The sequence below is a fragment of the Podarcis vaucheri genome (assembly GCF_965113315.1).
Source record: "Podarcis vaucheri genome assembly, chromosome: 8".
NCBI lineage: Eukaryota > Metazoa > Chordata > Lepidosauria > Squamata > Lacertidae > Podarcis > Podarcis vaucheri.
In genome coordinates, this window is record NC_138766.1 from 24,720,869 (window position 1) to 24,736,772 (window position 15,904).

Below are 15,904 nucleotides of genomic sequence, written 5' to 3' on the forward strand. Positions count from 1 at the left end.
TTATCTCTATAATTCCAAACTACACTTCCTTTGTCTGAGTGCACTGGTATCTGCACTCCTATAAATGTTAATCATGAGTGCTGAATCTGACCCAATATTTGCTGCTTCCTTTTCCAGTTTATTCTCATTTCTGCTTCCCCCTTTCCAAATCCCAATGAAAATATTCCAAGCACCATCTTAACCCTCCTCCTCCCACCATTCCATTCCAAGCCAAGTACAGCACATTTGGTCATGCAAACCCCACTATGTCCTACAACAAACAATTTTCATCTTCCCACTCAGGCTCACCACAGACTTTACCAGCTTTTAATTTAATATGTTGATCCGTGGAGGACTGTCAGCCATTGTTCGTTAGGCAAAAGGAAATGTCATCAATTCAACCAAAGCAATGGATTACAGCTTTGATTCTAAGTGGTGCTTAAGTCTTTGTAGTATCCGTGATTCGAGGAACCTTGGAATGATCAATTCCAAGGTTAAGTTGTTCTCTGGATTCTAACAAACCAGCCTCTCCAGCATTCCACATATGAAAATAGGAACATGCCAAGGCTATCCACTTGAAATCCTTACTCCTTTGCTTTTTCTGCCTATTGTACACTGCACTAATTTTCTCTGTATTTCCTGTTTCTTTCAGCTTTTGAGGCAACTGCATCTGCAAACTTGTAGTACAGTGGTACCTTGGGTTAAGAACTTAATTCATTCTGGAGGTCCGTTCTTAACCTGAAACTGTTCTTAACCTGAGGTAATAGGGCTTTCCGCTGCTGCCATGCCAACACGGCGCAATTTCTGTTCTCATCCTGAAGCAAAGTTCTTAACCCGAGGTACTATTTCTGGGTTAGCGGACTCTGTAACCTGAAGCGTCTGTAACCTAAAGCATCTGTAACCTGAGGTAGCACTGTAATTGGGAGTTATAGATCTAAATATTGTCTTCCAACTCACATTGTTTAACAGCTAAAAAAGAAAGTTCTGAACCAAGCTCAAATTGCATCTCTGCCCATCACTCACTAGGTAGCCTTAGGTCACCACAACTCCTGGGCAGGCCCTATCTGCAAACTCTGACTAATTGTGCTAGCCATTACAAATGTGTTTTAAGGATTCCTGCAATAATGCACGGAATGCTCTTGGAACACTCCAAAGCTGCAACCCTAAACATAGCTACTGGTTATGACATAGCATTGGGGGGGGGGTGTACAGCCAACAGGGCGGTTGCTCCGGGCACACAATTGTTAGGGGCGCAAAATGTCAACACCCGGTACTGCCTCCATACAGCTGTGCACTTCCGTCACTGGGCTCCATTGAAAATGGCTTCTCCATGCAAACCAGGAAGCAACCTCTCCAGACAACAAAATGACACTTCTTATCTCCACGGCTGCAATCTCCTGGGAGACACGGACACTGTTAGGCAGCTGAATGTGCATGCATCTGTTTCCCGGGTGCTGGCAACCCATGCTACACCACTTGCTACTGTGGAATAAGCGCCAATGAGGCTTACTTCTGAGTAAAGATATATAGGATTGCAGTTTAAAGCACCATATATACACTATGCATTATAGCTAACTGAATTAACAACACATAGTAACCTTGTTAGTCAAACTGCAACAGTACGAAAAAGAGTTATTGCTATACTAAAAGGAGCCAGCATGCTTACAGGGATGGGTGTATTCGGGATGCCGCCAAAGCACCAGCGGAGTCAATCTGACACTCCTGTCAATGTGTTTGTACAGTGTTGCCTTCCCCAGCACATATCCCCTCTCCCTCCTGGTATGGCAAGCAGTAACTCACCTGACAGAAGTTCAGGTGAGCGCCTCCACCCCGCTGTGCCACCCACTACAGCTTATAGGAAATATAACAACAGCCGTCGTTGTTGCTGGAAATTAAGGGAGCAATGGGTCAAGAATTTGATTCATTCATTTATTCAAAGAAGTTATCATATGCTGCCTTTGAGAATAAACGCTTTCAAGGCTGCTTTCAAGAGAACACAAAAATACAATAGAAAAATACACACGGGGGGGGGCTGCCACTCATTCCCGCATTGCTAGCCAACCTCACTTACCTGTCAGACTTCCAGCCCGTTGCCAGCCCTGTTCCTTTACACCTCACCCAAATTCCCGTCCCCTCACAGCTTTTCCAAAGCCACCCACTCCCAGATCTTGCCCTCCCAAAAAACCTTACCCCATACCTTGCACACTTCCCTGTTATTGCTGCCACTGGTTGGGGGGGAGGCAGAGGGAAACGCAGGAAAGAAAGGATGTATTTCTCTTCACACACACACCGCTGCTGCCCGCATTTGCAGGCTTCCTGCCAGTGGTGGCAGGGTGAGGGAAGATTCCCCTCCATTCCCCTCACTCCTGCCAGTAGTGGTGAAAGAGGAAGCACAGCAAGGCCTGCCTGGGCTGCACCAACTGCGCTCTCTGCCAGTCATACCGCCTGCCTGGACCAGAGGCCTGCTTTCGATGGCAGCAGCGAGAATGTGAGAATGCCTGCCTGGGGCTCCTGCCTGCCTGCTCACTTGCTTCACCGTGAACGTTCATCAGCATGACAACGGACAAGTGCAAATATAGTATAGAACAAAATAATATACTAGGAGACCAGCAACACAAACACAAAGAAACATATGGCAGCCCACCTGAAAGGACTAAAATGCAATCGAAAAGCCAACAAACAAGCAAATAAACAAACAGGAAGAAGAAGGCATGAATGCTGTCTTTTTCCTGGCTGCCAAATGCCTTCTAGTTTTCACCTTTAAAGTTGTTGTTGATGTTTAGTCATTTAATCGTGTCTGACTCTTCGTGACCCCATGGGCCAGAGCACGCCAGGCACTCCTGTCTTCCACTGCCTCCCGCGGTTTGGTCAAACTCATGCTCGTAGCTTCGAGAACACTGTCCAACCATCTCATCCTCTGTCATCCCCTTCTCCTTGTGCCCTCCATCTATCCCAACATCAAGGTCTTTTCCAGGGAGTCTGCTCTTCTCATGAGGTGGCCAAAGTACTGGAGCCTCAGCTTCACGATCTGTCCTTCCAGTGAGCACTCAGGGCTGATTTCCTTAAGAATGGAGAGGTTTGATCTTCTTGCAGTCCATGGGACTCTCAAGAGTTTCCTCCAGCACCAGAATTCAAAAGCATCAATTCTTCAGCGATCAGCCTTCTTTATGGTCCAGCTTTCACTTCCATACATCACTACTGGGAAAACCATAGCTTTTACTATACAGACCTTTAAAGTACGGGACCACAATACCTAACGGACCACCTTTCCCTGCCCTGAGATCATTATCTGTGGTCTTCTGTGTGCCATCCACAGGACAGAAGCAAGGGAAGGGATCTTTTCTGTGGTAGTTCCCCTACCCCCCAACATATGGAAGGCTCTCTCCAGGGAGGACTACCTGTCTCCAACCTTGTTATCATTTTGGTGCCAGGCAGACGTTCCTGTTTTCCTGGTCATTTGGGAGGAATCCTTTATAGCATTAAATTTCTTTTTGATAATGCTTATGTGGTTTTATTATTGTTTTTTACTTGGTTGTAAATCACTTGGTGATTTATTTTTTAAAAAAAGTGGAAAGTGATGTAAAATTTAATGAACCATAAACCAAAACCAATAATAAGAATCTTTCAAGGAAAAGCCAATGGGGAAAATGTGAGTCATAAGGCCTTTCCAAAAGGTATACACTGTTGTGGTCTGGCACAGCCCAAAGGGGAATGAAATCCCAAGCCTTGGAGAATGCCCTCTGCCTTGTTCCCAATGGCTGAACTGCTCCTGGCAGGAGGCAAATGAGAAAAGCCTCAGTTGTTGACATCAGCCTGGTGAAAGTGATCTGCTCTGTGATCTTTGGATAAAGGGCACTAGATAAACTTAATGATAAATAAGTGTAGCAGGCCTTCAAATAACCTGGATCCAAACTGCTTTGTGGCTTTAAAAGTCATAGCCAACACTTAAAATTGGGCTCAGAAGTGCTCCAGAAGCAGCTGATATGGGCATCACATGATATGGATAGCTCAGTTGGTTAGAGTGTGTTGCTGATATCTCCAAGGTCGCAGGTTCAATCCCTCTAAGGGACAGCTGCATATTCCTCCATTGCAGCGGGTGGGACTAGATGTTCCTCAGGGTCCCTTCCAACTCGACAGTTCTATGATATGACCACCTGGGTCCCATCATTGCTTGAGCAACAGCATTCTGAGTCCAAGGCTAGCCCAACACACATTACTTCCTGCAGCAGGGCAGCAAATTGTCCCATGCTCTCAGCCTCAAAGTTAAGTAGGTGCATGATATACAAGGCCAGCCAAGTTCTTTAGGCACCTGAGGCAGAAAATCCGAGGAACAGCTCCCTCCCTGACAGCAAAAAAACCATAACCACCTGCTGCCTTTTCCTGACACCCAAAATCTCCTGCCCAAAGCAGCAGCATCATGCCACCTAATGGTACGGCCGGCCTTATCTGGACCAGCAGAACCATTTTGAAGCTGAGCACAGTCAATGAACAGAACAGAGGGAGCTGCTTTATACCAGGGGTGCCGCCTTCAATAGAATATTTCTTGGGGGAAGGGACAAGCAAGTCCCGCCCTGCATAATCGATCACATGACACCGTGCACACTCACCATTAGAATGGCAATGCCCATCGACATGGGAGGGGCAGCTCCCTCAAAAATTTTATGGGGGGTTCAAAGCCCCCCTCAGCCCCTAGGAGTTGGCTCCTATTCTTTATACTGAGCCACATTAGTCCATCTCCCATGCTGATGGGCTTCTATTAAGCTACACCATTGGTCCACCTACGTCAGCACAGCCCACAGCGATTGGCTTATACTGGGCCACACCATTGGTCCATCCGATGGGCTTCTACAGAGCAACACCATTGGTCCATCTGATGGGCTTCTACAGAGCCATGCCATTGGTCCATCTGATGGGCTTCTACAGAACCATGCCATTGGTCCATCTGATGGGCTTCTACTGAGCCACGCCATTGGTCCATCTGATGGGCTTCTACTGAGCCATGCCATTGGTCCATCTGATGGGCTTCTACTGAGCCACACCCTTGGTCCATTTGATGGGCTTCTACTGAGCCATTGGTCCATCTGATGGGCTTCTACCAAGCCACACCACTGGTGCGTCTGCTTCAGCACAGCCAGCACTGACTGGGCAGCATCTGCTATCCTCGGTCTCAGGCAGGGCCCTTGTCCATCCCCTTTCACCTGGAGACCCCACCTTCTGCAAGAGTGGGGTCCCGCATTAGAGATTCACCCTCCCCCTTGCAGGTCATGAAACTACCTCACCCCACCGTCTCACCCCCTCACCGGCCTTTCATTCATCAAACTCCTGAGGGCTTGGCCGCAAGACTTCCCAAGAAGAGCGCGCTTTTCTCTGCCACGCGAGGAGGCGGCGGCGGCGGCGGCGGCAAAGGAGGGGAGGCGGGCGTCTTCCAGAAAGGCCTCCTCCTTCTCCTCCTCGCACCTCCCACCCCATTCACTCGCGAATCGCTGGATGCCTGCAAGAGGCGCCTTCGCTGCTCCTCAGCCCTTCACCTCCCCGTCCGCAGAGCTGCGGCTCCGGCTCCCGAGGCGCCGCATTAAGAGCAGGGCGCACCGTTGGCGTGCGCGCGTGTGTGTTCTGCGAGGTTAAAAGGAAAAAAGCCGGCAGGGCTGTGTGTGTGCGTGTGTTTTTGTGTTGTGTGTGTGTTCCTGTTTCTACATCTTTCCTGGCGAGTTTCCATTCCCTCCAAGGACTCCGGGACGCTGCCTTAGGGACCGAGTCCGCCGAGGGAGAGCTGCCCTCCGGCTGCCTCGCCTTCCTCCACGCCGGAGTTTGGAAGTGATGAGAGGGAGCTTCGGTGCCGCGCAAGTAGCTTCGGCGGCGGAAGGCGGACGGAGAAGAGCCGCCCGCTGCGTCGCTTCCCGACTCGACTCGGCGCCGGCGAGCAACTTGGCGCATCCCTTTCGCCTTCTCTACTGAGCCGGTAAGGAACCGATGGTTTCTTCTTCTTCTGTCTTCTTCTTCCTCTTCTTCCGTCGCCGGTTCGGGAGAGCTCAGAGCGTGAGACTCTTCAGGGTCGAGGGTTCGAGTCCCGCGCGGGGGCCAAAGGTATTGCGGGGAGGGTTAGACTAGATGATCCTTCCGACTCTACGTTCTAGGCAAGCGGTGCCAACTTGAATAAAACATCGCGGGGGGGGGGGAGGTAAGCCCTTACTGCATAATCGATCACAAGATGGGGCACCCATCTTTTTGCCCATCAACTTTGGGGGGGGCTGGGGGGTCAAATATTTTATTGAAGGGACCTCGGCTCCTAGGAGTTGGCTTCTACGCTACCCGTGTTTTTCTCGGTTCGGTGGGTCGGTTGGTTTGCCGCTTCTCTCCTCCCCCCCCCCCCCAATACCCCTCCGCCTCTCTTCTTGTTTGGTCTGCTGCAAATGCTAATGAAACCCTGTTATTTGCGCACACACACACACACAAAAAAAACGAAAAGTTGGCAGGTCCGTTACTATGGGAGCACCATGCCAGTGTGGCGGCACATGGCCGGCGATGCGCTCTTTTAAGCTGGGGATGGGAGTTCTTGTCATTTCTCTTCCTCTTTTTTGCGCATGGATGGGATGCTAAGTGGATGCGAGCAACTGAAGTGCTTGATAGGAGCAGCATCTTTGCTGCTCGTTTAGGCAAGGTAAAGAATGGGGCGCCTTCTGTTGATGCCACTAGGAAGCTCTTTGGACACCCTGAAACACCTCCTCCCGACACACACAAAATCACACGCGCCTCTCGCTACGAAGCAGAGAAATCCCAAGAATAATAATGGTAGCCTTCTCTTTGGATTTGATATGGATCTCATAAGGCAGAAGGAAAGGGAGGGGGGTCGGGATACTGATCTAGAGAACGTACACAGTTGGAAAGAGGTCTTTCCTTGAGGAAAAGTCGGGAGAGCAGGGAGAGTTGCTGGAGATGGCACAGAAACCTGGTAAAGCATGGAATGCTTTGCGCCTGAAGAAGAGGCAGTGTGCAAGGTGAATGAACGTGGGATGCTGAAGTTGAGCACCTATAGAAAATTCAGTCACAGGGTGAAACACGTTTCTGGCAAAACTATATGTATTGAAACACGTTGCATGTATGCATTGTGCGTGTGTGTGTGTGCATAACCTCACCCCCAAGCTTTCCTGCGTATAGCGTTTTTGATTTAAAGGTTTGCATCTGGGCATAGAGGTCAGCGGTTGTGGAATGAGGTCTTGACAGTGCTGCAATAAAATCCATATTTTATGGAGAGTTAAATGCAGTGCTTTGTAAGTGCAACTGGATGTTCATCTATATGGTCCCCCCTGGTGACATTCAGGGATCAAGAAGTTTAATGGCTTAAATTGCACTCATCCCAGCAGCACATCTGTTACCTTTAACCAGAAAGGGAACAGGAGATGTCTCTTTATGACACCTATGATTTAAAGTTTTCTTATCACAAGATCTTAACGGAGCACGGGGCGGGGGGGGGCGTGCTCTTTAACCTGATCCAAGAGAGTAAGGGCACTTCATTTGTTTGGGGGGGGGGAGTCTTCGTGCAGTTCTTGTGCGAATAGCGCACCCTTAGCGGAAAGTGCTATGCGTGTGTGCTCCATTCACTGCGTACTCAGACGAAACTGTGCACATGAGTAACTATGCCGTTCATGATTACTGCTTTGGAAGTTGTGTGCAGAGCTGTGTGCTCAGCTTTTATACGGAGATCTTGTGTGCGCACAAGGGATGCCAGATGTTGATGCAGGACCACATTAGGGATACTCTCATAGTTAAGTATTTATGCGCTGTGTGTGTGTGTGTACATACGGAGTCTTGGCATTGCTTCTGCTTTTTTTTCCTTAGAGGCATATGAGACAATGTGTACCGGGAAAGGATTGGCTGGAATGTACATTTCTGGGTTCACCAGAGACATATATGCATATTCTTCCTCCGGTCATGACAAAGGCTTGATTCGTGGGATAGAATTTCAACAGCGTACATGGTTTCTGCCAGAAAGTGTTTGCATGGAACTTTAAGGGCTCCATACATTCGATTAGCGGCCCCTCCCTAAAGAGTGATGTTTTACAGATCACTCTTTCTCTCTCCCCCCTTTCTTAAGGGGGGAGGGGGTTGAATGAGTCGATAACGTTCAGTTGGGAAGGAGGGTGTGTCTGGTGGGATGAGATCAAACAGATTCCTTCACCCCGATACAAACATAGATTTCCATCGGGCTGCCACAGTGAGAGCATCTGATTGAATTGGCTCGTATAAGCAACTCCAGTCCAGTGTCCTAATAAATAACTGCAGGACCAAGTCTCTTTATTCTGATATCATCAGACAGGCTCTAGCACTTATCTGCTTCTTGGTTTTAAATTGCACTGAGAGTCCTTTGGCCCAAATTTCAAGTGATTTGCGACCCAAAACTAACTGGTTACTCAGAAATAACAGTCAGAGGCAGTGGGGAAAGAATGTCTTAAAGGCAAGTGGAAGTGATTCAGTCTGATGGTAGCTCCCTGCAGTTATCCTGTGCAGCCATTCGAGGCTCTTGAAAGCTGGTGAACCCTCTAGGGACTTGCTAGTTTTTTTCGTTAAAGCGGTTTTCACACCAGTTTCCTGTTATCTCGTATCTCAAGGCTAGCCATCAAAGATTATATCTATAGCTTGCCATTAAAAAGTGAGAGCAATGGAGAAGTTTAAACCCGCATCATTCTCTGTTAAAAATCTGCACTTCTCAGCATCCACCTCCTCACTCCTATGTCAGATTCCCAGTGAAAGTCGTCACCAGTGAAAAAGATGTTTAGTATTTCTGCAGGCTTTGACAATAAAGCATAATGCATTTGGTAACTTGCATTGAATAAAATGGTTCTCTCTCTCTCCATCTCCCTCTGCTGAACATTAGTAAACTACTTTTCGAAACTTGCTGGAAGCTTTTCACAGACAAGTTCTGTTAACCAGATTGTATTTCTACTTCTCATAATGTCTCAGTGAGATTAGTGATTCCCCTTCAAAGTGTTTCCTTCTTTTGAGACATGTGTTTTGCTTCATCATATTCTTTTATATATATATATATTTGAGTGGAAACTGTTTTCAGGGAAGATTCTCTTCCTCGCCACCCGCACTCCAGTTAACTTGTTTGATCTGGGATTTGAAAAGATAATAAAGTCCAGCTCTCTATGTGACATGATAAATGGGCCGCTTTTATGCGTTGAGAACTTGTACAGTTGTTACATTTAACTATTGTGATTCATCCTTTGCTGGAATATTTTACTCTTTTGCTATTTGAATGACTGTCTGACATTGATACGTTGTGCTTTTTTGGGGGGAAAACCCAACTCCCAAATTAAAGATTATTATGAGTACAGCATTATTTCTGCATTTCAGCTAGAAATGTGTGAAATTAACAAAACTGAAAACATTTCCAATGCCTATGGCATCATGTTAACACTTCAAGCCCATTTGTAATACACAAATCTCATGCACTTTCATTTTACCTTCCAGTAAGTCTTTAGAGAGGGGCAGTATAAATCAAGTTGGTGCTATATAGAGAAATGGTATCAGGCCCAGCTATGGATCTTCTTCACATTGCATAAGGATTGCTGTAATTCCTATATTGATCTACTGAAATTATATATAGTACAACAAGAGGGAAGCACTCAATAAACACACGTCAAGAAGGAGTACCTCCAGGATGAAAGCATAAATTTATGAATTCATCCAAACTATGGGTTCAGTTGCTTAATTTATGTTTGCGTCAGTAATGCAGTTTACTCCTTGGCCTGCTCTGAAATTGTGCAAGAAGAAAAAATGCTAATTTCCTTTGCATGTTGTCTTATGGTTCCTGTTAGTTTACATAAGTTTTCTCCATGTGCCTTTTTAAGCTGCTGTGCTTCTCCTGATGTTTCTAAACGATTTTGGTTTCAATAATCATTTGGTCAGAATGCTCCAGAATTGGACATACAGTTTTGGATGGGATTGTAATTCCTTTTGCTGTAGCTACCATTCCTATCGCTTATCCGTCACCGTGTATACGTTGAGTGTGCATATCAATTCACCCGACTCATTTCATAAACTATGTCCTAGCAAATCAGTCTTTTCTGCTGAGTGAGTGTGGTAGTTGTCTTTCACGTTATAGACATTAGTTATCAACTTTGGATGGTATTTTGGGGGGGGCGGGGGCGGGGGGGAGAGAAGGAAAATTGGCATAAGCAATGTTCCTTGCATCATTGGTTTTGGCCCTGGTATCCCAATCTGAATGAAGTCGGGGTATGGTCCCGAAGGACAGAGAAGTGACTCACTCTGAAATGTATGGTTGTTTCAAAAATACAGTTTTTAACTCAGCGGCTGTCTACCTCATTTACCTAACAAATAGGTTTAAGCAGATTACCAGTGCATTTTAGAAACCCCTACCCCTTTGAATACTGAATAGTACACTGGAAAGTATCATAATTGTGATTCAAATAAGCAGTCTGGAGGGAAAGAAATGTGCATTGTTATTTGGTAAATTACAGTAATGTTTGGTTTTTAAAAGCTTTTTTTTATCAAGGCATTCCCTCGCTCTTATTGAGAAGTGTATGTGTGTGTGTATTTCTGTACCTGTCAAGAAGGGAAGTAAAAGTTGGGCTTTTAATTTGAAACTGGATATCTGGGTGGCAATCATTTGCTCTTGGCATAGTCTTCCTATATGGCCCTGGCCAAGGTATTTAGCTTCGCTTCCCTAAAAACCATTCGGACCTCCCCCTTCCCCATCACACACACACACACACACACACACACACACACACAGGTATTCTTCAGAGAGAAAATGTTTATCAGGTCAGCTCCTGTAACGTCACATTTGATCGTATAGGACAGCAAGTTTCATAACTCCTAAAAAGGCTGCAATAAAATTGTAAGCATTGGTCATTTTGATTTGTTGTTGATTTAATCAAGCACAGTTCAGGAAATGTTAAGAATATAGTATTCAATGGAAAAATCGGTGAGATTTAACGGTGGTTTGAATTCTGCTGAATCATGGCCTTATTCTAGTCTACATCTTTCTGGCAACCCCCTCCCTCAATAACACCCCCACCCCCATGAATTTTTGACTGAAATACTACATATTAGCCAATCTGAAATCAGTTTTGTTTGCCAGTGTACTTTTTAAAATTGAGACACACAGAGAATGTGGGGGAAAACGTTGTGCACTGATAGACAATATTGAATGGTGTGACCATGAGGTCATGCTGGAGGTTGATAAAACTTCGCTTTCAACATAGCCGCCCCACCTACTCCTTAGGCACCATGCCTTGCTGTAGACAATGACAGCATTCACAGATTCTTTTATATTTATTCGGTTCCCTAGAATAAGGGAATATTGAATCTATAGCCGTCACAACTCCTGGAAAGTAGCAAAAACTATTCCAGCAGTTTCTTAACACTCCATAGATAGTGATGCTGTGTTGCTATCGCTCCACCTGGCAAATTGAGGACATCCTGGGTCTTCCTTGCATCAGTAGAGCAAAACGATGAGGACACCAAAAGGACATTTATCATGACTTGTGGCAGCTACATAGTCACATCATCCTAGTTGTTCAATGCAGGTTTGGAAGATTAGTCAGCTCATCGTTTCCCTACACAGCAATTTTAGTTATTCAGAAATTATTATTTGTCTACGCAGCAATTTCAGTCTTCAGGAGTGCGTATAACATAATGCATTGCATTTCCACAAAACAACTTATCCTTATTAGGATAAAGAGTTTCCCCTCTGTCTCTCTTGTTTGGAGTTGACACTTGGTTAAAGAATGCGTAGCTTTCCGATTATATGCATTTTTAGTTGATCAAATTTGCACGAATTTTCTGATGAGTAAGGTGGTTTTTAAAACAAAAAACGATGTTTCATGTTGTGCATCGACAACCAGCTTAGAGGAGACACATCCTCCTATGGGTGTTGCTTACCTTCTGTAATGTTCATAAGTGTTGCTATTAAAAATAACAATTACTATTATTTTATAATGTTGCCGAATTAATCAGGGGCAACTTGTATGTCAAATAAAAGGTTTTTTTTAAAAAAATTGATTGATCTAACCAATTAATTGACTAAGTATGGAAATGCAGTTTTAATATAAAGTATACTTGTTTGCAGAGGAAGACTTCCAAAACACAGTAATAAGCCACTGTCAGGGGTTTGTTTGTTGGTTGGTTTGATTGTTTTTGCAATCAAGTGCTGCAGAAATTTTAATTAAATAAATAAATAAAATAAGCATGACTGCTTGTTGATCCCAGAAGTGTTTTTTTCTTCATCAAGCATAATAGGACAAGATTCTGCCAAAATTAAACTGCTTTATTATTTATTTTCAGCAAGCTTTCCAGGCTGCATAATTCAGTTATCCAATATTTGTTTTTAAAAGTTTTACTGATTTTTATCTGCATTGATAATTATGCAGGTATATTTTAACAGTTTTGTGGATTTGAGCTGTGTTTTATTGGTGATTTTATTTCATATACGCCTTAGAGAGTCTTGTGATTAAGCAGTCCATTCATTTGTAAAATACAAATTACGGAGCTTTTCTCTGACTCAGGGGTTTCAGCAGGGAAAGTAAGCAAACACATCAGAGTAAAAACACTAGGAGTTAAAAGTAGCTGGATAGTGCACTTAAAAACAAACAAACTGGGTTGATAAAAGTTTGTCTGGACAATTTTATTTTTACAAATATATATGGACAAACTCAGTTCATAATTCCTCTACCTGAAATGTGAATAAAAATTACGAAGAGGTAGCAGTCTAAGGTAGTACACAGTACAGTCAGATTGTTCCATGTTTTTGAGCTTCCATATAGCAGCCCTTCCATTGTGACCCTATCAATTCCCACTCCAGAAAACCCTTTGAGTTCAGGTGACGGAATCTTAACATAGAGTGACATAACACAAAAAACAGGCACTTCCTGCTCACTTGACTACTGGTTATTAAAGTCACCTATGTCCAGTAATGCATTGCTTTGACCTTTCTAAGCAGTAGGTATTAAAAACAAACAAAAAACACCTGCCCAAATGCTATTTTAGATAGCATTTTTGCTTCATGGCAAATAGATTAATGCAGGCGTTCTTTCATATAGCCATACTGGCTGACTGCATCATCCTACACAACTGATTTTCTCCTCCTCCAGAGAGCTTCCCTTGGAAACTATTTTTGTTTCCTGCCTGAAGAAGGAATCGTTTCCTTCTTCTCTTTCAGGAGATCCTCAGGCCCGCAGGAGCAAGAAGGAATTACCATGAAGTACAATTTGACCAGTACTTCTCTAGTCACAACTTCCCCCAACTTTGGAGCATGGCATACTATAGGGATGATGTTAAGTTGTGGGTGAACATATCAGACGACACAGCGATTCTCCAAACAGCTCTTGTTTATCCACAGGTCAGAACAGAACTGAACTGAAGGGTTCAGCCTACCACGGGAATGTCGTTTCCCTGGTAGTCTCTCAGGTGTACGCGGTGAGAGTCGAGTTGTCTTTTAGACACTTGGGGTACCAGTCTTTTGATGGTGCTCCAAGACACGATGGACAGGGCAGACCAGAACTGAACTGAAGGGTTCAGCCAGCCTGCTTATATAGAGCTCCACTACAACATAACTGTAACAACTTTCTGTAACTATCCAATCACTGAACGTCACGTTCGATCCCTTATTTGCATATGTGGACCTGAACTATCTACAGTATCCCCCTGCTGGCCCAGGGTGAGAACTTCAGTACATAACAGATGATCTCTTAAGAATAAAATGAAAGGTATGAGTGTGTGGTGTATCGGGGTCTTCACTGCAAACACTCCAATGTTCCTTCTACGGAATAATTAGTTGGATTTTCTGAGAGTTGAAGGTTGATTTGAAAGAGGCATGGTGTACCATAATGGTCCACATGGTGTGCACTCTCATCCCATTATCACCTCTGATTTTTCCCACAGGCTTTGTAGCACACAGTGATTGCAGCAGATATGGAGAATGATTTGTTCAGGATATGAACTCCCCAATCTGAAACCCCTACCCTCTGAAGCATTAAGCTAAGCATCCATCAAACCTCCTGATGTTGGCTCATAATGGCTCAGTGACAGCCCTCTGCACTGTCAGCCCATCCTGCTTTAAAAGTTCCCTTCTCAAGCCCCCAAACTAGCTGGTAAGACTGGGAACGGGTGGGAGAGAGCAAGCATCAGAGATGACCTCTGAAAGCCCAGGGTTCTTATCTGCAATGAAGACTTCTGCACTAGCTCAGAACCTGCAATGTCAAAGGGAGTCCCAGAGCTTTATTTCTTCCAAGAAATTTTCTCCTCGCGGTCTTGCCAATTACCATATTTAAATCAAAGTCCTTGGGAGGATTCCTCTGAATGATTAAAGCCTCCGTTGCTGATATGGACGGTGGGAATTTAAGATGAGACCTCAGCTCTCATGAGTCTTTTCTGCTGACAGTTTCCTCCCTCCACTTTCCCAAATGTACCAAGTTGCAAGGATGTGGAAATACACCCACAGTGTTCCCAGGAGGCCTAGCTGGGTCTTTCTAAGTTTAGGAGAAATCACAAATGTTCTCTAAAAGTTCTTCAAGGAAGCTTGGAAAGGATGATCCAGTCACGAATCAGAGTGGGGAATTTAACCTGTAACTGGTAGCCTTTTAAACCTCTGCCAAACTTGTTTGACTAAGGTGCCCATGGGACAACACACATGGATTTTATAAGCCCTTGTGGTCACTTAGAGACTTACACTTGGAGCCTGGAAGGACAAATGCTCAGCATCTAGTACACATCTGTTATTACATTTGAGCATACTTTAAAGGTACCCCTGCCCGTACGGGCCAGTCTTGACAGACTCTAGGGTTGTGCGCCCATCTCACTTAAGAGGCCAGGAGCCAGCGCTGTCCGCAAACACTTCCGGGTCACGTGGCCAGCGTGACAAAGCTGCATCTGGCGAGCCAGCGCAGCACATGGAATGCCGTTTACCTTCCCGCTGGTAAGCGGTCCCTATTTATCTACTTGCACCCGGGGGTGCTTTCGAACTGCTAGGTTGGCAGGCGCTGGGACCGAACGACGGGAGCACACCCCGCCGCGGGGATTCGAACCGCCGGCCATGTGATCGGCAAGTCCTAGGTGCTGAGGTTTTACCCACAGCGCCACCCGCGTCCCTTTATAAACACCAAATTAATTTGGATATCTCTTTGGACATTTGGATGGCATATATGAATCTGTATGTGTAAATTAAATGGATGTTTCGGTGTTGATTGTATTGTTAACGTGAGCCGATAGGTTTGTTGCTTCTTTTTTCTTTTCCTTTTTCCTTTTCTCTAATAAATTTGCAATGAAAAAAAAAACATTTAAAAATCAAATAATAAGCACAGAACAAGAGAAATAAGTGTGTACATGATGGGGAATCAGAGAACCTGTTTGAGAACTGTTGTCTGACTCCAGCTGTTCATAAATGAGAATGCTACCCCAAACATCAGTGTGAAAGATGCAACAATACCACACTGACTGCCTCATGCAGACTGCTGTCCGATCCCCAAAAACACTGATAGCATATACATCTTCCATCTGTTCAAGCTCAGAAGTTTGCCAGCCTTGCTATGTTTCAAAACAATCCATTTCATAATGTCTTGGCAATGCGGGGAGGAATTTTGTGGATTAATTAGACTTCATTGCCAGAATGTGTGTGTGCGAGAGAGAGAGAGATGAAGAAATATTTAATTATAGTCAGAAAGTGGCTATTAGATTTCATTTGCAATATAAAATATGTGCTGTATCTTTTCCAATGTTCCTTTATGCCGTGTAGTGCGCGCGCGCACACACACACACACACATTCAGACTTTCTGAATAAGCTATCACTGCACCTGTTTTGATACCTTAAATTTCTCTCTGTTAAAACAAACTCCTTGTGTTGGAGGCTGCAAATTAAAACTCTCCACCCACTTTTTTAAATAGGTGCTATAGAATGAGTTGTGT

The 15,904-nt window shown here is 44.8% G+C and overlaps 1 protein-coding gene across 1 annotated transcript in view; it reads left to right on the top strand.

Annotated features, from left to right (window-relative positions):
* Positions 1 to 5,449: 5,449 nt before the first annotated feature.
* LOC309538622 (cadherin-6) overlaps positions 5,450 to 15,904 on the top strand; it is a 165,811-nt gene continuing 155,356 nt past the window's right edge. Inside the window, exon 1 of the mRNA XM_082234346.1 lies at positions 5,450 to 5,938. The gene's annotated coding sequence lies outside the window, so the exon portion shown is untranslated. The remainder of the gene's footprint in view (positions 5,939 to 15,904) is intronic.